Raw genomic sequence first — 27488 nt, forward strand, 5'->3', positions numbered from 1 at the left:
AGTGAGTTTGGTTTGTGGAAGTTGACGAAGATGATGTTGAAGAGGTTTTGGCATCCCATGACCAAGAACTGGTAGATGAAGAGCTGATGCAATTGGAAGAGGAAAGGATAACAATTGAAATCGAATGCAGTAACGAACTGAACATGAAGCAACCGCGTGAGATTTTCGCTGCAATGATAAAGTACAACTTTAATTTTGAAAGGGTACGTCGGTTTAGGAGATATTTGCAAGATGGCTTGAGTCCTTACAAAGAACTGTATGATAGAAAAATGCGCGAGGCTCAGCAGTCAAACAAGCCTTCCACATCAGCCACAGCAGACGACAAACCTCGACCTTCGACGTCGAGGCGGGCAGTCATAGGAGAAGATGAGCTGCCTGCCCTAATGGAAACAGACGACAACTAGATGACACCTCAGTGTCCCACCACCCCAATCCCCATGCTGCGGACAGATACCGATTCGCGGAGAATGCAGTGGTAGCCAGGAAGCACACAGCACATCTTTAAGAAAAAGCCGAAATAAACATGCTAATTAATTAGGTGCCGCCCAACACGTAATTGTTGGCCCAGATCAGAGGCGATGCAATTGGCAATCCCCTCTGATCTGGACTGACAATTACGTACCGGGCGGCACCTAATTAATTAGTTTGTTTATTTCGGCTTTTTTCTTAAAGATGTGCTGTGTGCCTCCCGGCTACTGCTGTACCCCTGCATGCTTCGCGGATCGGTATCGGTTCGCTGCCTGGAGGGTGGGGGGCCACTGCACCACCCCAACCTGAGATGACTCAGTCTAACACACCATCATCAGTGTGCTCGGCGCTGAACCAATTCCAGTAAGTGATACTACACTGTACATACATTATTTCTACTTTATATAGGCTGTGTATTTTTACATGTTATTTGGAATGATTTGGCAGCTTCATAGTTTAAAGGTTACTGGAGAGAGTGTTTTTGCCAACAGCACTTGCGTGAGATTTTCTGCCGAGAGCACTTGTGCCATGTCTTTGCCGACGGCGCTTGCGTGAGATTTTCGCTATGGAGAACAGTTCAGCAATGATTGTGGAAAAGTATTTCTACTTTATATAGGCTGTGTATTTATCAGATCATTCCTGCTTTTACTATATGTTACTGTTATTTTAGGTTTTATGTGTTATTTGGCATGATTTGGTAGGTTATTTTGGGTCTGCGAACGCTCACAAAATTTCCCCATTTAAATAAATGGTAATTGCTTCTTTGCTTTACGACATTCCGGCTCTACCTTCGGATGGCGGGGGAAACCTGTATACCACATTGGATACTGTTGGCATGGGGAGGGGGGGTGCGGAAATGACCTACTGGGGAAAGCCATGGTGACCAGGTCTCCGGCTCTGGGACTGACGACTGTCTCTGTGGCTCGAAAGGAAAGTAGGTAAAAGAGGCGTGCAGTAGTGAGGGGGTGGGGGGTGGGAATTCATCTATTAAGATGTTTCCACAACCAATGATCTCACTTTAAGGACTCATTATCTCACTGTTACCTCATGTGCTCATTATTCATTGCTATTTTACTTAGCTTTCCATTTGCGCAGTCTGTTGTCTTCTGCACTCTGGTTGATCTTTCATTGATCCTGTTACTGTTACTATTCTGTAGATTTGCTGAGTATGCCCACAGGAAAATGAACCTCAGGCTTATGTATGGTGACAGATATATGGCCATTCAGCCCATTGAGACTACTCCATCATTCAATATGGCTGATTTCTTTTCATCCCCATTCTTCAACCTTCTCCCCATAACTTTTAACACCATTAAGAGAATATAAACCCCTGCCATAAGTACACCCAAGGCTTGGTGTCCACAGCCCCTGTGGCAATAAATTCCACAGGCGTCTGCCAGGTGAGTCCACAGTTAATACTTTCAATGTCGTAGATATGACCATGTAAAGCAGTTATCTTCCACACAGGTTGAAGGGGATCACAAGCCAAACTGATGGCAAACTAGGTCAAAAGAGTAGAAGAGGGAAGCAAAGGGCAGGCGTGAGATGGTAGTCATCCAGATTCTGCAGCCATGGAAGGATGTAGGTATTGAGCTTATTGATATAGTGAACAATGACCCCCTACTCAGTGATAAAGTGCAGTTTGTTTGCCAAGTGCTGCCTGGCTCTTGCCTGCATTCTAGAGTTTCAGGTCCCAGACTGCATGTCAGACAACCACTGACAGGATAGGTGCCACGTTTGCGATCTCACTCTGACTAATTATGTCCTGGGATACTGCAAAGATCTTCCACGTTTCCCCAACTCTCTTATCAGAGTTCATGGTGTCAGAAACAACCATGAGGGTTCATGGATAGCTGTAAGCATCCTGCCGAGCAGTGCATTCGAGTTCTACAAGTCCAGGGGGAGAATGAAATTGATGTAACGTCAGACGGGGGGAATCATTGAGCTTGTCCATTCGAGATGGTATGAAGAGGATAACGGAATGTGGTCATGCTCCATGTGATAGCTATTCCCTCTCTGTATTGCCTCTCAGTAACCCACTCCAGCCTTCCCACAATCTCTTTGACTTTCCGCCGTCATAAGACAATTGCACAGTGTACGAATGAGAACAGACCAACTGGGTGACAGCTTTGTTACACCCTGTTACTGCCCAGCACACACACACACCCTGAAAGCCCTGTTACTGCCCAGCACACACACACACACTTAATGCCCTGTTACTGCCCAGCACACACAACTACCCTCAGTGCCCTATTACTGCCCAGCACACACATACACACACACACACACACACACACACACGAACACGCACACACATAAACACACACACACACACCCCCGAATACCCTGTTACTGCCCAACAGACACACCCTGAATATCCTGTTACTGCCCAGCACACACACACCCTGAATACCCTGTTACTGCAGAGCACACACACACCGTGAATTCCCTGTTACTGCCGAGCACACACACACACTGAATACCTTGTTACTGCCCAGCACACACACACCCTGAGTACCCTGTTACTGCCCAGCACACATGCACACCCTGAATACTCTGTGACTGCCCAGCACACACACACACACCCTGAATACCCTGTTACTGCCCAGCACACGCAGACCCTGAATGCCCTGTTACTGCCCCGCACACACACACCCTGAATACCCAGTTACTGCCCAGCACACACACACACCCTGAATACCCTGTTACTGCCCAGCACACACACACCCTGAATACCCTGTTACTGCCCAGAACACACACACCCTGAATACCCTGTTACTGCCCAGCACACACACACACCCTAAATAACCTGTTACTGCCCAGCACACACACACACACACCCTGAACGCCCTGTTACTACCCAGCACACACTCACACCCTGAATACCCAGTTACTGCCCAGCACACACACACCCTGAATACCCTGTTACTGCCCAGCACACACACACACACACACCCTGAATGCCCTGTTACTGCCCAGCACACACACACAGCCTGAATACCGTTACTGCCCAGCACACACACACCCTGAATACCCTGTTACTGCCCAGCACACACACACCCTGAATACCCTGTTACTGCCCAGCACACACTCAGACACCCTAAATATCTTGTTACTGCCCAGCACACACGCACCCTGAAAGCCCTGTTACTTCCCAGCACGCACACATACCCTGAATGCCCTGTTACTACCCAGCACACACACACACACCCTGAATGCCATTACTGCCCAGCACACACACACACCCTGAATACCCTGTTACTGCCCAGCACACACACACACACCCTGAATACACTGTTACTGCCCAGCACACATACACACCCCCTAAATACCCTATTGCTGCCCAGCATACACACACACACACCCTGAATACCCTGTTACTGCCCAGCACACGCAGACCCTGAATGCCCTGTTACTGCCCCGCACACACACACCCTGAATACCCAGTTACTGCCCAGCACACACACACACCCTGAATACCCTGTTACTGCCCAGCACACACACACCCTGAATACCCTGTTACTGCCCAGAACACACACACCCTGAATACCCTGTTACTGCCCAGCACACACACACACCCTAAATAACCTGTTACTGCCCAGCACACACACACATACACCCTGAACGCCCTGTTACTACCCAGCACACACTCACACCCTGAATACCCAGTTACTGCCCAGCACACACACACCCTGAATACCCTGTTACTGCCCAGCACACACACACACACACACCCTGAATGCCCTGTTACTGCCCAGCACACACACACAGCCTGAATACCGTTACTGCCCAGCACACACACACCCTGAATACCCTGTTACTGCCCAGCACACACACACCCTGAATACCCTGTTACTGCCCAGCACACACTCAGACACCCTAAATATCTTGTTACTGCCCAGCACACACGCACCCTGAAAGCCCTGTTACTTCCCAGCACGCACACATACCCTGAATGCCCTGTTACTACCCAGCACACACACACACACCCTGAATGCCGTTACTGCCCAGCACACACACACACCCTGAATACCCTGTTACTGCCCAGCACACACACACACACCCTGAATACACTGTTACTGCCCAGCACACATACACACCCCCTAAATACCCTATTGCTGCCCAGCATACACACACACACTCTAAATACCCTGTTACTGCCCAACACATGCACACAACCTGAATACCCTGTTACAACCCAGCACACACGCACACCCTTAATGCCCTGTTACTGCCCAGCACACACACACACACTGAATGCCCTGTTACTGCCCAGCACAAACAACTACCCTGAGTGCCCTATTACTGCCCAGCACACACACACACACACACACACACACACTCACACACACACGAATACGCACAGACATAAACACACACACACACACACACACACACACACACCCTGAATACCCTGTTACTGCCCAACACACAGACACACCCTGAATATCCTGTTACTGCCCAGCACACACACACCCTGAATGCCCTGTTACTGCCGAGCACACACACACACACACCCCCAGAATGCCCTGTTAATGCCCAGCACACACACACCGTGAATTCCCTGTTACTGCCCAGCACACACACACACTGAATACCTTGTTACTGCCGAGCACACACACACCCTGAGTACCCTGTTACTGCCCAGCACACATGCACACCCTGAATACTCTGTGACTGCCCAGCACACACACACACACCCTGAATACCCTGTTACTGCCCAGAACACGCAGACCCTGAATGCCGTGTTACTGCCCCGCACACACACACTCTGAATACCCAGTTACTGCCCAGCACACACACACACCCTGAATACCGTTACTGCCCAAGTCACACACAGACTGAATACCCTGTTACTGCCCAGCACACACTCACACACCCTGAATACCTTGTTACTGCCCAGCACACACACACACCCTGAATACCCTGTTACTGCCCAGCACACACACATCCTGAATGCCCTGTTCCTGCCCAGCACACACATACCCTGAATGCCCTGTTACTACCGCGCATACACGCATACCCTGAATACCCTGTTACCGCCCAGTACACACACACACCCTGAATACCCAGTTACTGCTCAGCACACACACACACCCTAAATATCCTGTTACTGCCCAGCACACACACACCCTTAATACCCTGTTACTGCCCAGCACACACGCACACCCTGAATACCCTGTTACTACCCGGCACACAGACACACCCTGAATGCCCTGTTACTGGCCAACACAGACACACACCCTAAATACGTTGTTACTGCCTAGCACAGACACACACACCCTGAATGTCCTGTTACTGCCCAGCACACAAACACCCTGAATGCCGTTACTTCCCAGCACGCACACATACCCTGAATGCCCTGTTACTACCCAGCGCACACACACCCTGAATGCCCTGTTACTGCCCAGCACACACACACACTCTGAATACCCTGTTATTGCCCAGCACACACACACACACCCTGAATACACTGTTACTGCCCAGCACACATACACACCCCCTAAATACCCTATTGCTGCCCAGCACACACACACACACATTCTAAATACCCTGTAACTGCCCAACACATGCACACACCCTGAATACCCTGTTTACCCAGGACACACGCACACCCTGAATGCCCTGTTACTGCCCAGCACACACACACACACTTAATGCCCTGTTACTGCCCAGCACACACAACTACCCTGAGTGCCCTATACTGCCCAGCACACACACACACACACACACACACACACACACACACGAACACGCACACACATAAACACACACACACACACCCCCGAATACCCTGTTACTGCCCAACAGACACACCCTGAATATCCTGTTACTGCCCAGCACACACACACCCTGAATACCCTGTTACTGCAGAGCACACACACACCCCCAGAATGCCCTGTTACTGCCGAGCACACATGCACACCCTGAATACTCTGTGACTGCCCAGCACACACACACACACCCTGAATACCCTGTTACTGCCCAGCACACGCAGACCCTGAATGCCCTGTTACTGCCCCACACACACACACCCTGAATACCCAGTTACTGCCCAGCATACACACACACCCTGAATACCCTGTTACTGCCCAGCACACACACACCCTGAATACCCTGTTACTGCCCAGAACACACACACCCTGAATACCCTGTTACTGCCCAGCACACACACACACCCTGAATACCCTGTTACTGCCCAGCACACACACACACACCCTAAATATCTTGTTACTGCCCAGCACACACGCACACACACACACCCTGAACGCCCTGTTACTACCCAGCACACACTCACACCCTGAATACCCAGTTACTGCCCAGCACACACACACCCTGAATACCGTTACTGCCCAGCACACACACACACACACTGAATGCCCTGTTACTGCCCAGCACACACACACAGCCTGAATACCCTGTTACTGCCCAGCACACACACACCCTGAATACCCTGTTACTGCCCAGCACACACACACCCTGAATACCCTGTTACTGCCCAGCACACACTCAGACACCCTAAATATCTTGTTACTGCCCAGCACACACGCACCCTGAATGCCCTGTTACTTCCCAGCACGCACACATACCCTGAATGCCCTGTTACTACCCAGCACACACACACACCCTGAATGCCCTGTTACTGCCCAGCACAAACAACTACCCTGAATACCCTGTTACTGCCCAGCACACACACACACACACACACACACTCACACACACACGAATACGCACAGACATAAACACACACACACACACACACACACACACACCCTGAATACCCTGTTACTGCCCAACACACAGACACACCCTGAATATCCTGTTACTGCCCAGCACACACACACCCTGAATACCCTGTTACTGCCGAGCACACACACACACACACCCCCAGAATGCCCTGTTAATGCCCAGCACACACACACCGTGAATTCCCTGTTACTGCCCAGCACACACACACACTGAATACCTTGTTACTGCCGAGCACACACACACCCTGAGTACCCTGTTACTGCCCAGCACACATGCACACCCTGAATACTCTGTGACTGCCCAGCACACACACACACACCCTGAATGCCCTGTTACTGCCCAGCACACACACACACTCTGAATACCCTGTTATTGCCCAGCACACACACACACACCCTGAATACACTGTTACTGCCCAGCACACATACACACCCCCTAAATACCCTATTGCTGCCCAGCACACACACACACACATTCTAAATACCCTGTAACTGCCCAACACATGCACACACCCTGAATACCCTGTTTACCCAGGACACACGCACACCCTGAATGCCCTGTTACTGCCCAGCACACACACACACACTTAATGCCCTGTTACTGCCCAGCACACACAACTACCCTGAGTGCCCTATACTGCCCAGCACACACACACACACACACACACACACACACACACACACACACGAACACGCACACACATAAACACACACACACACACCCCCGAATACCCTGTTACTGCCCAACAGACACACCCTGAATATCCTGTTACTGCCCAGCACACACACACCCTGAATACCCTGTTACTGCAGAGCACACACACACCCCCAGAATGCCCTGTTACTGCCGAGCACACATGCACACCCTGAATACTCTGTGACTGCCCAGCACACACACACACACCCTGAATGCCCTGTTACTGCCCAGCACACGCAGACCCTGAATGCCCTGTTACTGCCCCACACACACACACCCTGAATACCCAGTTACTGCCCAGCACACACACACACCCTGAATACCCTGTTACTGCCCAGCACACACACACCCTGAATACCCTGTTACTGCCCAGAACACACACACCCTGAATACCCTGTTACTGCCCAGCACACACACACACCCTGAATACCCTGTTACTGCCCAGCACACACACACACACCCTAAATATCTTGTTACTGCCCAGCACACACGCACACACACACACCCTGAACGCCCTGTTACTACCCAGCACACACTCACACCCTGAATACCCAGTTACTGCCCAGCACACACACACCCTGAATACCGTTACTGCCCAGCACACACACACACACACTGAATGCCCTGTTACTGCCCAGCACACACACACAGCCTGAATACCCTGTTACTGCCCAGCACACACACACCCTGAATACCCTGTTACTGCCCAGCACACACACACCCTGAATACCCTGTTACTGCCCAGCACACACTCAGACACCCTAAATATCTTGTTACTGCCCAGCACACACGCACCCTGAATGCCCTGTTACTTCCCAGCACGCACACATACCCTGAATGCCCTGTTACTACCCAGCACACACACACACCCTGAATGCCCTGTTACTGCCCAGCACAAACAACTACCCTGAATACCCTGTTACTGCCCAGCACACACACACACACACACACACACTCACACACACACGAATACGCACAGACATAAACACACACACACACACACACACACACACACACACCCTGAATACCCTGTTACTGCCCAACACACAGACACACCCTGAATATCCTGTTACTGCCCAGCACACACACACCCTGAATACCCTGTTACTGCCGAGCACACACACACACACACCCCCAGAATGCCCTGTTAATGCCCAGCACACACACACCGTGAATTCCCTGTTACTGCCCAGCACACACACACACTGAATACCTTGTTACTGCCGAGCACACACACACCCTGAGTACCCTGTTACTGCCCAGCACACATGCACACCCTGAATACTCTGTGACTGCCCAGCACACACACACACACCCTGAATGCCCTGTTACTGCCCAGCACACACACACACTCTGAATACCCTGTTATTGCCCAGCACACACACACACACCCTGAATACACTGTTACTGCCCAGCACACATACACACCCCCTAAATACCCTATTGCTGCCCAGCACACACACACACACATTCTAAATACCCTGTAACTGCCCAACACATGCACACACCCTGAATACCCTGTTTACCCAGGACACACGCACACCCTGAATGCCCTGTTACTGCCCAGCACACACACACACACTTAATGCCCTGTTACTGCCCAGCACACACAACTACCCTGAGTGCCCTATACTGCCCAGCACACACACACACACACACACACACACACACACACACACACGAACACGCACACACATAAACACACACACACACACCCCCGAATACCCTGTTACTGCCCAACAGACACACCCTGAATATCCTGTTACTGCCCAGCACACACACACCCTGAATACCCTGTTACTGCAGAGCACACACACACCCCCAGAATGCCCTGTTACTGCCGAGCACACATGCACACCCTGAATACTCTGTGACTGCCCAGCACACACACACACACCCTGAATACCCTGTTACTGCCCAGCACACGCAGACCCTGAATGCCCTGTTACTGCCCCACACACACACACCCTGAATACCCAGTTACTGCCCAGCACACACACACACCCTGAATACCCTGTTACTGCCCAGCACACACACACCCTGAATACCCTGTTACTGCCCAGAACACACACACCCTGAATACCCTGTTACTGCCCAGCACACACACACACCCTGAATACCCTGTTACTGCCCAGCACACACACACACACCCTAAATATCTTGTTACTGCCCAGCACACACGCACACACACACACCCTGAACGCCCTGTTACTACCCAGCACACACTCACACCCTGAATACCCAGTTACTGCCCAGCACACACACACCCTGAATACCGTTACTGCCCAGCACACACACACACACACTGAATGCCCTGTTACTGCCCAGCACACACACACAGCCTGAATACCCTGTTACTGCCCAGCACACACACACCCTGAATACCCTGTTACTGCCCAGCACACACACACCCTGAATACCCTGTTACTGCCCAGCACACACTCAGACACCCTAAATATCTTGTTACTGCCCAGCACACACGCACCCTGAATGCCCTGTTACTTCCCAGCACGCACACATACCCTGAATGCCCTGTTACTACCCAGCACACACACACACCCTGAATACCCTGTTACTGCCCAGCACACACACACACCCTGAATACCCTGTTACTGCCCAGCACACACACACACACCCTGAATACACTGTTACTGCCCAGCGCACATACACACCCCCTAAATACCCTATTGCTGCCCAGCATACACACACACACTCTAAATACCCTGTTACTGCCCAACACATGCACACAACCTGAATACCCTGTTACAACCCAGCACACACGCACACCCTGAATGCCCTGTTACTGCCCAGCACACACACACACACTGAATGCCCTGTTACTGCCCAGCACAAACAACTACCCTGAGTGCCCTATTACTGCCCAGCACACACATGCACACACACACACACACACACACACACACACACACACACACACTCACACACACACGAATACGCACACACATAAACACACACACACACACCCTGAATACCCTGTTACTGCCCAACACACAGACACACCCTGAATATCCTGTTACTGCCCAGCACACACACACACCCTGAATACCCTGTTACTGCCCAGCACACACACACCCTGAATACCCTGTTACTGCCCAGAACACACACACCCTGAATACCCTGTTACTGCCCAGCACACACACACACCCTGAATACCCTGTTACTGCCCAGCACACACACACACACCCTAAATATCTTGTTACTGCCCAGCACACACGCACACACACACACCCTGAACGCCCTGTTACTACCCAGCACACACTCACACCCTGAATACCCAGTTACTGCCCAGCACACACACACCCTGAATACCGTTACTGCCCAGCACACACACACACACACTGAATGCCCTGTTACTGCCCAGCACACACACACAGCCTGAATACCCTGTTACTGCCCAGCACACACACACCCTGAATACCCTGTTACTGCCCAGCACACACACACCCTGAATACCCTGTTACTGCCCAGCACACACTCAGACACCCTAAATATCTTGTTACTGCCCAGCACACACGCACCCTGAATGCCCTGTTACTTCCCAGCACGCACACATACCCTGAATGCCCTGTTACTACCCAGCACACACACACACCCTGAATGCCCTGTTACTGCCCAGCACAAACAACTACCCTGAATACCCTGTTACTGCCCAGCACACACACACACACACACACACACTCACACACACACGAATACGCACAGACATAAACACACACACACACACACACACACACACACCCTGAATACCCTGTTACTGCCCAACACACAGACACACCCTGAATATCCTGTTACTGCCCAGCACACACACACCCTGAATACCCTGTTACTGCCGAGCACACACACACACACACCCCCAGAATGCCCTGTTAATGCCCAGCACACACACACCGTGAATTCCCTGTTACTGCCCAGCACACACACACACTGAATACCTTGTTACTGCCGAGCACACACACACCCTGAGTACCCTGTTACTGCCCAGCACACATGCACACCCTGAATACTCTGTGACTGCCCAGCACACACACACACACCCTGAATGCCCTGTTACTGCCCAGCACACACACACACTCTGAATACCCTGTTATTGCCCAGCACACACACACACACCCTGAATACACTGTTACTGCCCAGCACACATACACACCCCCTAAATACCCTATTGCTGCCCAGCACACACACACACACATTCTAAATACCCTGTAACTGCCCAACACATGCACACACCCTGAATACCCTGTTTACCCAGGACACACGCACACCCTGAATGCCCTGTTACTGCCCAGCACACACACACACACTTAATGCCCTGTTACTGCCCAGCACACACAACTACCCTGAGTGCCCTATACTGCCCAGCACACACACACACACACACACACACACACACACACACACACGAACACGCACACACATAAACACACACACACACACCCCCGAATACCCTGTTACTGCCCAACAGACACACCCTGAATATCCTGTTACTGCCCAGCACACACACACCCTGAATACCCTGTTACTGCAGAGCACACACACACCCCCAGAATGCCCTGTTACTGCTGAGCACACATGCACACCCTGAATACTCTGTGACTGCCCAGCACACACACACACACCCTGAATGCCCTGTTACTGCCCAGCACACGCAGACCCTGAATGCCCTGTTACTGCCCCACACACACACACCCTGAATACCCAGTTACTGCCCAGCACACACACACACCCTGAATACCCTGTTACTGCCCAGCACACACACACCCTGAATACCCTGTTACTGCCCAGAACACACACACCCTGAATACCCTGTTACTGCCCAGCACACACACACACCCTGAATACCCTGTTACTGCCCAGCACACACACACACACCCTAAATATCTTGTTACTGCCCAGCACACACGCACACACACACACCCTGAACGCCCTGTTACTACCCAGCACACACTCACACCCTGAATACCCAGTTACTGCCCAGCACACACACACCCTGAATACCGTTACTGCCCAGCACACACACACACACACTGAATGCCCTGTTACTGCCCAGCACACACACACAGCCTGAATACCCTGTTACTGCCCAGCACACACACACCCTGAATACCCTGTTACTGCCCAGCACACACACACCCTGAATACCCTGTTACTGCCCAGCACACACTCAGACACCCTAAATATCTTGTTACTGCCCAGCACACACGCACCCTGAATGCCCTGTTACTTCCCAGCACGCACACATACCCTGAATGCCCTGTTACTACCCAGCACACACACACACCCTGAATGCCCTGTTACTGCCCAGCACAAACAACTACCCTGAATACCCTGTTACTGCCCAGCACACACACACACACACACACACACACTCACACACACACGAATACGCACAGACATAAACACACACACACACACACACACACCCTGAATACCCTGTTACTGCCCAACACACAGACACACCCTGAATATCCTGTTACTGCCCAGCACACACACACCCTGAATACCCTGTTACTGCCGAGCACACACACACACACACCCCCAGAATGCCCTGTTAATGCCCAGCACACACACACCGTGAATTCCCTGTTACTGCCCAGCACACACACACACTGAATACCTTGTTACTGCCGAGCACACACACACCCTGAGTACCCTGTTACTGCCCAGCACACATGCACACCCTGAATACTCTGTGACTGCCCAGCACACACACACACACCCTGAATGCCCTGTTACTGCCCAGCACACACACACACTCTGAATACCCTGTTATTGCCCAGCACACACACACACACCCTGAATACACTGTTACTGCCCAGCACACATACACACCCCCTAAATACCCTATTGCTGCCCAGCACACACACACACACATTCTAAATACCCTGTAACTGCCCAACACATGCACACACCCTGAATACCCTGTTTACCCAGGACACACGCACACCCTGAATGCCCTGTTACTGCCCAGCACACACACACACACTTAATGCCCTGTTACTGCCCAGCACACACAACTACCCTGAGTGCCCTATACTGCCCAGCACACACACACACACACACACACACACACACACACACACGAACACGCACACACATAAACACACACACACACACCCCCGAATACCCTGTTACTGCCCAACAGACACACCCTGAATATCCTGTTACTGCCCAGCACACACACACCCTGAATACCCTGTTACTGCAGAGCACACACACACCCCCAGAATGCCCTGTTACTGCCGAGCACACATGCACACCCTGAATACTCTGTGACTGCCCAGCACACACACACACACCCTGAATACCCTGTTACTGCCCAGCACACGCAGACCCTGAATGCCCTGTTACTGCCCCACACACACACACCCTGAATACCCAGTTACTGCCCAGCACACACACACACCCTGAATACCCTGTTACTGCCCAGCACACACACACCCTGAATACCCTGTTACTGCCCAGAACACACACACCCTGAATACCCTGTTACTGCCCAGCACACACACACACCCTGAATACCCTGTTACTGCCCAGCACACACACACACACCCTAAATATCTTGTTACTGCCCAGCACACACGCACACACACACACCCTGAACGCCCTGTTACTACCCAGCACACACTCACACCCTGAATACCCAGTTACTGCCCAGCACACACACACCCTGAATACCGTTACTGCCCAGCACACACACACACACACTGAATGCCCTGTTACTGCCCAGCACACACACACAGCCTGAATACCCTGTTACTGCCCAGCACACACACACCCTGAATACCCTGTTACTGCCCAGCACACACACACCCTGAATACCCTGTTACTGCCCAGCACACACTCAGACACCCTAAATATCTTGTTACTGCCCAGCACACACGCACCCTGAATGCCCTGTTACTTCCCAGCACGCACACATACCCTGAATGCCCTGTTACTACCCAGCACACACACACACCCTGAATACCCTGTTACTGCCCAGCACACACACACACCCTGAATACCCTGTTACTGCCCAGCACACACACACACACCCTGAATACACTGTTACTGCCCAGCGCACATACACACCCCCTAAATACCCTATTGCTGCCCAGCATACACACACACACTCTAAATACCCTGTTACTGCCCAACACATGCACACAACCTGAATACCCTGTTACAACCCAGCACACACGCACACCCTGAATGCCCTGTTACTGCCCAGCACACACACACACACTGAATGCCCTGTTACTGCCCAGCACAAACAACTACCCTGAGTGCCCTATTACTGCCCAGCACACACATGCACACACACACACACACACACACACACACACACACACACACACTCACACACACACGAATACGCACACACATAAACACACACACACACACCCTGAATACCCTGTTACTGCCCAACACACAGACACACCCTGAATATCCTGTTACTGCCCAGCACACACACACACACAGAATGCCCTGTTACTGCCCAGCACATATACACCGTGAATTCCCTGTTACTGCCCAGCACACACACACACTGAATACCTTGTTACTGCCGAGCACACACACACCCTGAATACCCAGTTACTGCCCAGCACACACACACACCCTGAATACCCTGTTACTGCCCAGCACACACACACCCTGAATACCCTGTTACTGCCCAGAACACACACACCCTGAATACCCTGTTACTGCCCAGCACACACACACACCCTGAATACCCTGTTACTGCCCAGCACACACACACACACCCTAAATATCTTGTTACTGCCCAGCACACACGCACACACACACACCCTGAACGCCCTGTTACTACCCAGCACACACTCACACCCTGAATACCCAGTTACTGCCCAGCACACACACACCCTGAATACCGTTACTGCCCAGCACACACACACACACACTGAATGCCCTGTTACTGCCCAGCACACACACACAGCCTGAATACCCTGTTACTGCCCAGCACACACACACCCTGAATACCCTGTTACTGCCCAGCACACACACACCCTGAATACCCTGTTACTGCCCAGCACACACTCAGACACCCTAAATATCTTGTTACTGCCCAGCACACACGCACCCTGAATGCCCTGTTACTTCCCAGCACGCACACATACCCTGAATGCCCTGTTACTACCCAGCACACACACACACCCTGAATACCCTGTTACTGCCCAGCACACACACACACCCTGAATACCCTGTTACTGCCCAGCACACACACACACACCCTGAATACACTGTTACTGCCCAGCGCACATACACACCCCCTAAATACCCTATTGCTGCCCAGCATACACACACACACTCTAAATACCCTGTTACTGCCCAACACATGCACACAACCTGAATACCCTGTTACAACCCAGCACACACGCACACCCTGAATGCCCTGTTACTGCCCAGCACACACACACACACTGAATGCCCTGTTACTGCCCAGCACAAACAACTACCCTGAGTGCCCTATTACTGCCCAGCACACACATGCACACACACACACACACACACACACACACACACACACACTCACACACACACGAATACGCACACACATAAACACACACACACACACCCTGAATACCCTGTTACTGCCCAACACACAGACACACCCTGAATATCCTGTTACTGCCCAGCACACACACACACACAGAATGCCCTGTTACTGCCCAGCACATATACACCGTGAATTCCCTGTTACTGCCGAGCACACACACACACTGAATACCTTGTTACTGCCGAGCACACACACACCCTGAGTACCCTGTTACTGCCCAGCACACATGCACACCCTGAATACTCTGTGACTGCCCAGCACACACACACACACCCTGAATACCCTGTTACTGCCCAGAACACGCAGACCCTGAATGCCGTGTTACTGCCCCGCACACACACACCCTGAATACCCAGTTACTGCCCAGCATACACACGCACCCTGAATGCCCTGTTACTGCCCAGCACACACACACCCTGAATACCCTGTTACTGCCCAGCACACACACACACCCTGAATACCCTGTTACTGCCCAGCACACACACACACAGACCCTCAATATCTTGTTACTGCCCAGCACACACGCACACACCTTGAATACCTTGTTACTGCCCAGCACACACACACACACACACACACACACCCTGAATGCCCTGTTACTGCCCAGCACACAGACACCCTGAATACCCTCTTACTGCCCAGCACACACACACACCCTGAATGCCCTGTTACTGCCCAGCACACACACACCCTGAATACACTGTTACTGCCCAGCACACACACAGACACCCTAAATATCTTGTTACTGCCCAGCACACACGCACCCTTAATGCCCTGTTACTTCCCAGCACGCACACATACCCTGAATGCCCTGTTACTATCCAGCACACACACACCCTGAATGCCGTTACTGCCCAGCACACACACACACACCCTGAATACACTGTTACTGCCCAGCACACATACACACCCCCTAAATACAATATTGCTGCCCAGCATACAGAGACATACTCTAAATACCCTGTTACAGCCCAACACATGCACACACCCTGAATACCCTGTTACAATCCAGCACACACACACGCCGTGAATGTCCTGTTACCGCCCAGCACACACACACCCTGAATACCCTGTTACTACCCAGCACACACACACACCCTGAATACCCTGTTACTGCAAAGCACACATACACACCCTAAATACCTTGTTACTGCCCAGCACAGACACACACATCCTGAATGTCCTGTTACTGCGCAGCACACACACACACCCTGAATACCCTGTTACTGCCCAGCACACACACACACCCTAAATACCCTGTTACTGCCCAGCACACACACACACCCTGAATACCCTGTTACTGCCCAGCACACACACACACTGAATACCTTGTTACTGCCCAGCACACACACACCCTGAGTACGCTGTTACTGCCCAGCGCACATGCACACCCTGAATACTCTGTGACTGCCCAGCACACACACACACCCTAAATATCTTGTTACTGCCCAGCACACACACACACCCTAAATATTTTGTTACTGCCCAGCACACACACACACCCTAAATTTCTTATTACTGCCCAGCACACACGCACACACCCTGAATACCTTGTTACTGCCCAGCACACACACACACACACACACACACACACACCCTGAATGCCCTGTTACTACCCAGCACACACTCACACCCTGAATACCCTGTTACTGCCCAGCACACACACACCCTGAATACCCTGTTACTGCCCAGCACACACACACACACTGACTGCCCTGTTACTGCCCAACACACACACACCCTGAATACCCTGTTACTGCCCAGCACACACTCACACACCCTAAATATCTTGTTACTGCCCAGCACACACACACACACACACACCCTGAATACCTTGTTACTGCCCAGCACAGACACACACACCCTGAATACCCTGTTACTGCCCAGCACACACACACCCTGAGTACCCTGTTACTGCCCAGCACACATGCACACCCTGAATACTCTGTGACTGCCCAGCACACACACACACACCCTGAATACCCTGTTACTGCCCAGCACACGCAGACCCTGAATGCCCTGTTACTGCCCCCCACACACACACCCTGAATACCCAGTTACTGCCCAGCACACACACACACCCTGAATACCCTGTTACTGCCCAGCACACACACACCCTGAATACCCTGTTACTGCCCAGAACACACAAACCCTGAATACCCTGTTACTGCCCAGCACACACACACACCCTGAATACCCTGTTACTGCCCAGCACACACACACACACCCTAAATATCTTGTTACTGCCCAGCACACACGCACACACCCTGAATACCTTGTTACTGCCCAGCACACACACACACACACCCTGAACGCCCTGTTACTACCCAGCACACACTCACACCCTGAATACCCAGTTACTGCCCAGCACACACACACCCTGAATACCGTTACTGCCCAGCACACACACACACACACACTGAATGCCCTGTTACTGCCCAGAACACGCAGACCCTGAATGCCGTGTTACTGCCCCGCACACACACACCCTGAATACCCAGTTACTGCCCAGCATACACACACACCCTGAATGCCCTGTTACTGCCCAGCACACACACACCCTGAATACCCTGTTACTGCCCAGCACACACACACACCCTGAATACCCTGTTACTGCCCAGCACACACACACACACACCCTCAATATCTTGTTACTGCCCAGCACACACGCACACACCTTGAATACCTTGTTACTGCCCAGCACACACACACACACACACACACACACACACACACCCTGAATGCCCTGTTACTGCCCAGCACACAGACACCCTGAATACCCTCTTACTGCCCAGCACACACACACACCCTGAATGCCCTGTTACTGCCCAGCACACACACACCCTGAATACTCTGTTACTGCCCAGCACACACTCAGACACCCTAAATATCTTGTTACTGCCCAGCACACACGCACCCTTAATGCCCTGTTACTTCCCAGCACGCACACATACCCTGAATGCCCTGTTACTATCCAGCACACACACACCCTGAATGCCCTGTTACTGCCCAGCACACACACACACCCTGAATACCCTGTTACTGCCCAGCACACACTCAGACACCCTAAATATCTTGTTACTGCCCAGCACACACGCACCCTGAATGCCCTGTTACTTCCCAGCACGCACACATACCCTGAATGCCCTGTTACTACCCAGCACACACACACACCCTGAATACCCTGTTACTGCCCAGCACACACACACACCCTGAATACCCTGTTACTGCCCAGCACACACACACACACCCTGAATACACTGTTACTGCCCAGCGCACATACACACCCCCTAAATACCCTATTGCTGCCCAGCATACACACACACACTCTAAATACCCTGTTACTGCCCAACACATGCACACAACCTGAATACCCTGTTACAACCCAGCACACACGCACACCCTGAATGCCCTGTTACTGCCCAGCACACACACACACACTGAATGCCCTGTTACTGCCCAGCACAAACAACTACCCTGAGTGCCCTATTACTGCCCAGCACACACATGCACACACACACACACACACACACACACACACACACACACTCACACACACACGAATACGCACACACATAAACACACACACACACACCCTGAATACCCTGTTACTGCCTAACACACAGACACACCCTGAATATCCTGTTACTGCCCAGCACACACACACACACAGAATGCCCTGTTACTGCCCAGCACATATACACCGTGAATTCCCTGTTACTGCCCAGCACACACACACACTGAATACCTTGTTACTGCCGAGCACACACACACCCTGAATACCCAGTTACTGCCCAGCACACACACACACCCTGAATACCCTGTTACTGCCCAGCACACACACACCCTGAATACCCTGTTACTGCCCAGAACACACACACCCTGAATACCCTGTTACTGCCCAGCACACACACACACCCTGAATACCCTGTTACTGCCCAGCACACACACACACACCCTAAATATCTTGTTACTGCCCAGCACACACGCACACACACACACCCTGAACGCCCTGTTACTACCCAGCACACACTCACACCCTGAATACCCAGTTACTGCCCAGCACACACACACCCTGAATACCGTTACTGCCCAGCACACACACACACACACTGAATGCCCTGTTACTGCCCAGCACACACACACAGCCTGAATACCCTGTTACTGCCCAGCACACACACACCCTGAATACCCTGTTACTGCCCAGCACACACACACCCTGAATACCCTGTTACTGCCCAGCACACACTCAGACACCCTAAATATCTTGTTACTGCCCAGCACACACGCACCCTGAATGCCCTGTTACTTCCCAGCACGCACACATACCCTGAATGCCCTGTTACTACCCAGCACACACACACACCCTGAATACCCTGTTACTGCCCAGCACACACACACACCCTGAATACCCTGTTACTGCCCAGCACACACACACACACCCTGAATACACTGTTACTGCCCAGCGCACATACACACCCCCTAAATACCCTATTGCTGCCCAGCATACACACACACACTCTAAATACCCTGTTACTGCCCAACACATGCACACAACCTGAATACCCTGTTACAACCCAGCACACACGCACACCCTGAATGCCCTGTTACTGCCCAGCACACACACACACACTGAATGCCCTGTTACTGCCCAGCACAAACAACTACCCTGAGTGCCCTATTACTGCCCAGCACACACATGCACACACACACACACACACACACACACACACACTCACACACACACGAATACGCACACACATAAACATACACACACACACCCTGAATACCCTGTTACTGCCCAACACACAGACACACCCTGAATATCCTGTTACTGCCCAGCACACACACACACACAGAATGCCCTGTTACTGCCCAGCACATATACACCGTGAATTCCCTGTTACTGCCGAGCACACACACACACTGAATACCTTGTTACTGCCGAGCACACACACACCCTGAGTACCCTGTTACTGCCCAGCACACATGCACACCCTGAATACTCTGTGACTGCCCAGCACACACACACACACCCTGAATACCCTGTTACTGCCCAGAACACGCAGACCCTGAATGCCGTGTTACTGCCCCGCACACACACACCCTGAATACCCAGTTACTGCCCAGCATACACACGCACCCTGAATGCCCTGTTACTGCCCAGCACACACACACCCTGAATACCCTGTTACTGCCCAGCACACACACACACCCTGAATACCCTGTTACTGCCCAGCACACACACACACAGACCCTCAATATCTTGTTACTGCCCAGCACACACGCACACACCTTGAATACCTTGTTACTGCCCAGCACACACACACACACACACACACACACCCTGAATGCCCTGTTACTGCCCAGCACACAGACACCCTGAATACCCTCTTACTGCCCAGCACACACACACACCCTGAATGCCCTGTTACTGCCCAGCACACACACACCCTGAATACACTGTTACTGCCCAGCACACACACAGACACCCTAAATATCTTGTTACTGCCCAGCACACACGCACCCTTAATGCCCTGTTACTTCCCAGCACGCACACATACCCTGAATGCCCTGTTACTATCCAGCACACACACACCCTGAATGCCGTTACTGCCCAGCACACACACACACACCCTGAATGCCCTGTTACTGCCCAGCACACAGACACCCTGAATACCCTCTTACTGCCCAGCACACACACACACCCTGAATGCCCTGTTACTGCCCAGCACACACACACCCTGAATACACTGTTACTGCCCAGCACACACACAGACACCCTAAATATCTTGTTACTGCCCAGCACACACGCACCCTTAATGCCCTGTTACTTCCCAGCACGCACACATACCCTGAATGCCCTGTTACTATCCAGCACACACACACCCTGAATGCCGTTACTGCCCAGCACACACACACACACCCTGAATACACTGTTACTGCCCAGCACACATACACACCCCCTAAATACAATATTGCTGCCCAGCATACAGAGACATACTCTAAATACCCTGTTACAGCCCAACACATGCACACACCCTGAATACCCTGTTACAATCCAGCACACACACACGCCGTGAATGTCCTGTTACCGCCCAGCACACACACACCCTGAATACCCTGTTACTACCCAGCACACACACACACCCTGAATACCCTGTTACTGCAAAGCACACATACACACCCTAAATACCTTGTTACTGCCCAGCACAGACACACACATCCTGAATGTCCTGTTACTGCGCAGCACACACACACACCCTGAATACCCTGTTACTGCCCAGCACACACACACACCCTAAATACCCTGTTACTGCCCAGCACACACACACACCCTGAATACCCTGTTACTGCCCAGCACACACACACACTGAATACCTTGTTACTGCCCAGCACACACACACCCTGAGTACGCTGTTACTGCCCAGCGCACATGCACACCCTGAATACTCTGTGACTGCCCAGCACACACACACACCCTAAATATCTTGTTACTGCCCAGCACACACACACACCCTAAATATTTTGTTACTGCCCAGCACACACACACACCCTAAATTTCTTATTACTGCCCAGCACACACGCACACACCCTGAATACCTTGTTACTGCCCAGCACACACACACACACACACACACACACACACACCCTGAATGCCCTGTTACTACCCAGCACACACTCACACCCTGAATACCCTGTTACTGCCCAGCACACACACACCCTGAATACCCTGTTACTGCCCAGCACACACACACACACTGACTGCCCTGTTACTGCCCAACACACACACACCCTGAATACCCTGTTACTGCCCAGCACACACTCACACACCCTAAATATCTTGTTACTGCCCAGCACACACACACACACACACACCCTGAATACCTTGTTACTGCCCAGCACAGACACACACACCCTGAATACCCTGTTACTGCCCAGCACACACACACCCTGAGTACCCTGTTACTGCCCAGCACACATGCACACCCTGAATACTCTGTGACTGCCCAGCACACACACACACACCCTGAATACCCTGTTACTGCCCAGCACACGCAGACCCTGAATGCCCTGTTACTGCCCCACACACACACACCCTGAATACCCAGTTACTGCCCAGCACACACACACACCCTGAATACCCTGTTACTGCCCAGCACACACACACCCTGAATACCCTGTTACTGCCCAGAACACACACACCCTGAATACCCTGTTACTGCCCAGCACACACACACACCCTGAATACCCTGTTACTGCCCAGCACACACACACACACCCTAAATATCTTGTTACTGCCCAGCACACACGCACACACCCTGAATACCTTGTTACTGCCCAGCACACACACACACACACCCTGAACGCCCTGTTACTACCCAGCACACACTCACACCCTGAATACCCAGTTACTGCCCAGCACACACACACCCTGAATACCGTTACTGCCCAGCACACACACACACACACACTGAATGCCCTGTTACTGCCCAGAACACGCAGACCCTGAATGCCGTGTTACTGCCCCGCACACACACACCCTGAATACCCAGTTACTGCCCAGCATACACACACACCCTGAATGCCCTGTTACTGCCCAGCACACACACACCCTGAATACCCTGTTACTGCCCAGCACACACACACACCCTGAATACCCTGTTACTGCCCAGCACACACACACACACACCCTCAATATCTTGTTACTGCCCAGCACACACGCACACACCTTGAATACCTTGTTACTGCCCAGCACACACACACACACACACACACACACACACACACACCCTGAATGCCCTGTTACTGCCCAGCACACAGACACCCTGAATACCCTCTTACTGCCCAGCACACACACACACCCTGAATGCCCTGTTACTGCCCAGCACACACACACCCTGAATACTCTGTTACTGCCCAGCACACACTCAGACACCCTAAATATCTTGTTACTGCCCAGCACACACACACACCCTGAATACCCTGTTACTGCCCAGCACACACACACACACCCTGAATACACTGTTACTGCCTAGCACACATACACACCCCCTAAATACCCTATTGCTGCCCAGCATACAGAGACATACTCTAAATACCCTGTTACTGCCCAACACATGCACACACCCTGAATACCCTGTTACAATCCAGCACACACACACGCCGTGAATGTCCTGTTACCGCCCAGCACACACACACCCTGAATACCCTGTTACTACCCAGCACACACACACACCCTGAATACCCTGTTACTGCAAAGCACACACACACACCCTAAATACCTTGTTACTGCCCAGCACAGACACACACATCCTGAATGTCCTGTTACTGCGCAGCACACACACACACCCTGAATACCCTGTTACTGCCCAGCACACACACACACCCTAAATACCCTGTTACTGCCCAGCACACACACACACCCTGAATACCCTGTTACTGCTCAGCACACACACACCCTGAATACCCTGTTACTGCCCAGCACACACACACACTGAATACCTTGTTACTGCCCAGCACACACACACCCTGAGTACGCTGTTACTGCCCAGCGCACATGCACACCCTGAATACTCTGAGACTGCCCAGCACACACACACACCCTAAATATCTTGTTACTGCCCAGCACACACACACACCCTAAATATCTTATTACTGCCCAGCACACACGCACACACCCTGAATACCTTCTTACTGCCCAGCACACACACACACACACACACACACACACACCCTGAATGCCCTGTTACTACCCAGCACACATTCACACCCTGAATACCCTGTTACTGCCCAGCACACACACACCCTGAATACCCTGTTACTGCCCAACACACACACACACACTGACTGCCCTGTTACTGCCCAACACACACACACCCTGAATACCCTGTTACTGCCCAGCACACACACACACCCTGAATACCCTGTTACTGCCCAAGTCACACACAGACTGAATACCCTGTTACTGCCCAGCACCCACTCACACACCCTAAATATCTTGTTACTGCCCAGCACACACACACACCCTGAATACCCTGTTACTGCCCAGCACACACACACCCTGAATACCCTGTTACTGCCCAGCACACACACACACCCTGAATGCCCTGTTACTGCCCAGCACACACACACCCTAAATACCCTGTTACTGCCCAGCACACACACACACCCTGAATACCCTGTTACTGCCCAAGTCACACACAGACTGAATACCCTGTTACTGCCCAGCACACACTCACACAACCTAAATATCTTGTTACTGCCCAGCACACACACACACACACACCCTGAATACCTTGTTACTGCCCAGCACACACACACACACCCTGAATACCCTGTTACTGCCCAGCACACACACATCCTGAATGCCCTGTTACTGCCCAGTACACACACACACCCCGAATACCCAGTTACTGCTCAGCACACACACACACACCCTAAATACGCTGTTACTGCCCAGCACACACACAGCCTTAATACCCTGTTACTGCCCAGCACCCACACACATCCTGAATACCCTGTTACTACCCGGCACACAGACACACCCTGAATACCCTGTTACTACCCGGCACACAGACACACCCTGAATACCCTGTTACTGCAAAACACACACACACACCCTAAATACCTTGTTACTGCCCAGCACAGACACACACACACTGAATGCCCTGTTACTAACCAGCACACACACACACACACACCCTGAATACCCTGTTCCTGCCCAGCACACACACACACCCTGAATGCCCTGTTACTGCCCAGCACAGACACACACACACTGAATGCCCTGTTACTAACCAGCACACACACACACACACACCCTGAATACCCTGTTCCTGCCCAGCACACACACACACCCTGAATACCCTGTTACTGCCCAGCACACGCACCCTGAATACCCTGTTACTGCCCAGCACACACACACATGCCCTGAATACCCTGTTACTGCCCAGCACACACACACGCCGTGAATGTCCTGTTACCGCCCAGCACACACACACCCTGAATACCCTGTTACTACCCAGCACACACACACACCCTGAATGTCCTGTTACTGCGCAGCACACACACACACCCTGAATACCCTGTTACTGCCCAAGTCACACACAGACTGAATACCCTGTTACTGCCCAGCACCCACTCACACACCCTAAATATCTTGTTACTGCCCAGGACACACACACACCCTGAATACCCTGTTACTGCCCAGCACACACACACACACACCCTGAATACCCTGTTACTGCCCAGCACACACACACATGCCCTGAATACCCTGTTACTGCCCAGCACACACACACACCCTGAATACCCTGTTACTGCCCAAGTCACACACTCACACACCCTAAATACCTTGTTACTGCCCAGCACACACACACACACACCCTGAATACCTTGTTACTGCCCAGCACACACACACACCCTGAATACCCTGTTACTGCCCAACACACACACATCCTGAATGCCCTGTTACTGCCCAGTATGCACACACACCCCGAATACCCAGTTACTGCTCAGCACACACACACACCCTAAATACGCTGTTACTGCCCAGCACACACACACCCTTAATACCCTGTTACTGCCCAGCACACACGCACATCCTGAATACCCTGTTACTACCCGGCACACAGACACACCCCGAATACCCTGTTACTACCCGGCACACAGACACACCCTGAATACCCTGTTACTGCAAAACACACACACACACCCTAAATACCTTGTTACTGCCCAGCACACACACACACACCCTGAATGTCCTGTTACTGCGCAGCACACACACACACCCTGAATACCCTGTTACTGCCCAGCACACACACACACACCCTGAATATCCTGTTACTGCCCAGCACACACACCCTGAATACCCTGTTACTGCCGAGCACACACACACACCCCCAGAATACCCTGTTACTGCCCAGCACACACACACCCTGAATACCCTGTTACTGCCCAGCACACATGCACACCCTGAATGCCCAGTTACTGC

Source organism: Mobula birostris, chromosome 8 (genome assembly GCF_030028105.1).
Source record: "Mobula birostris isolate sMobBir1 chromosome 8, sMobBir1.hap1, whole genome shotgun sequence".
NCBI lineage: Eukaryota > Metazoa > Chordata > Chondrichthyes > Myliobatiformes > Myliobatidae > Mobula > Mobula birostris.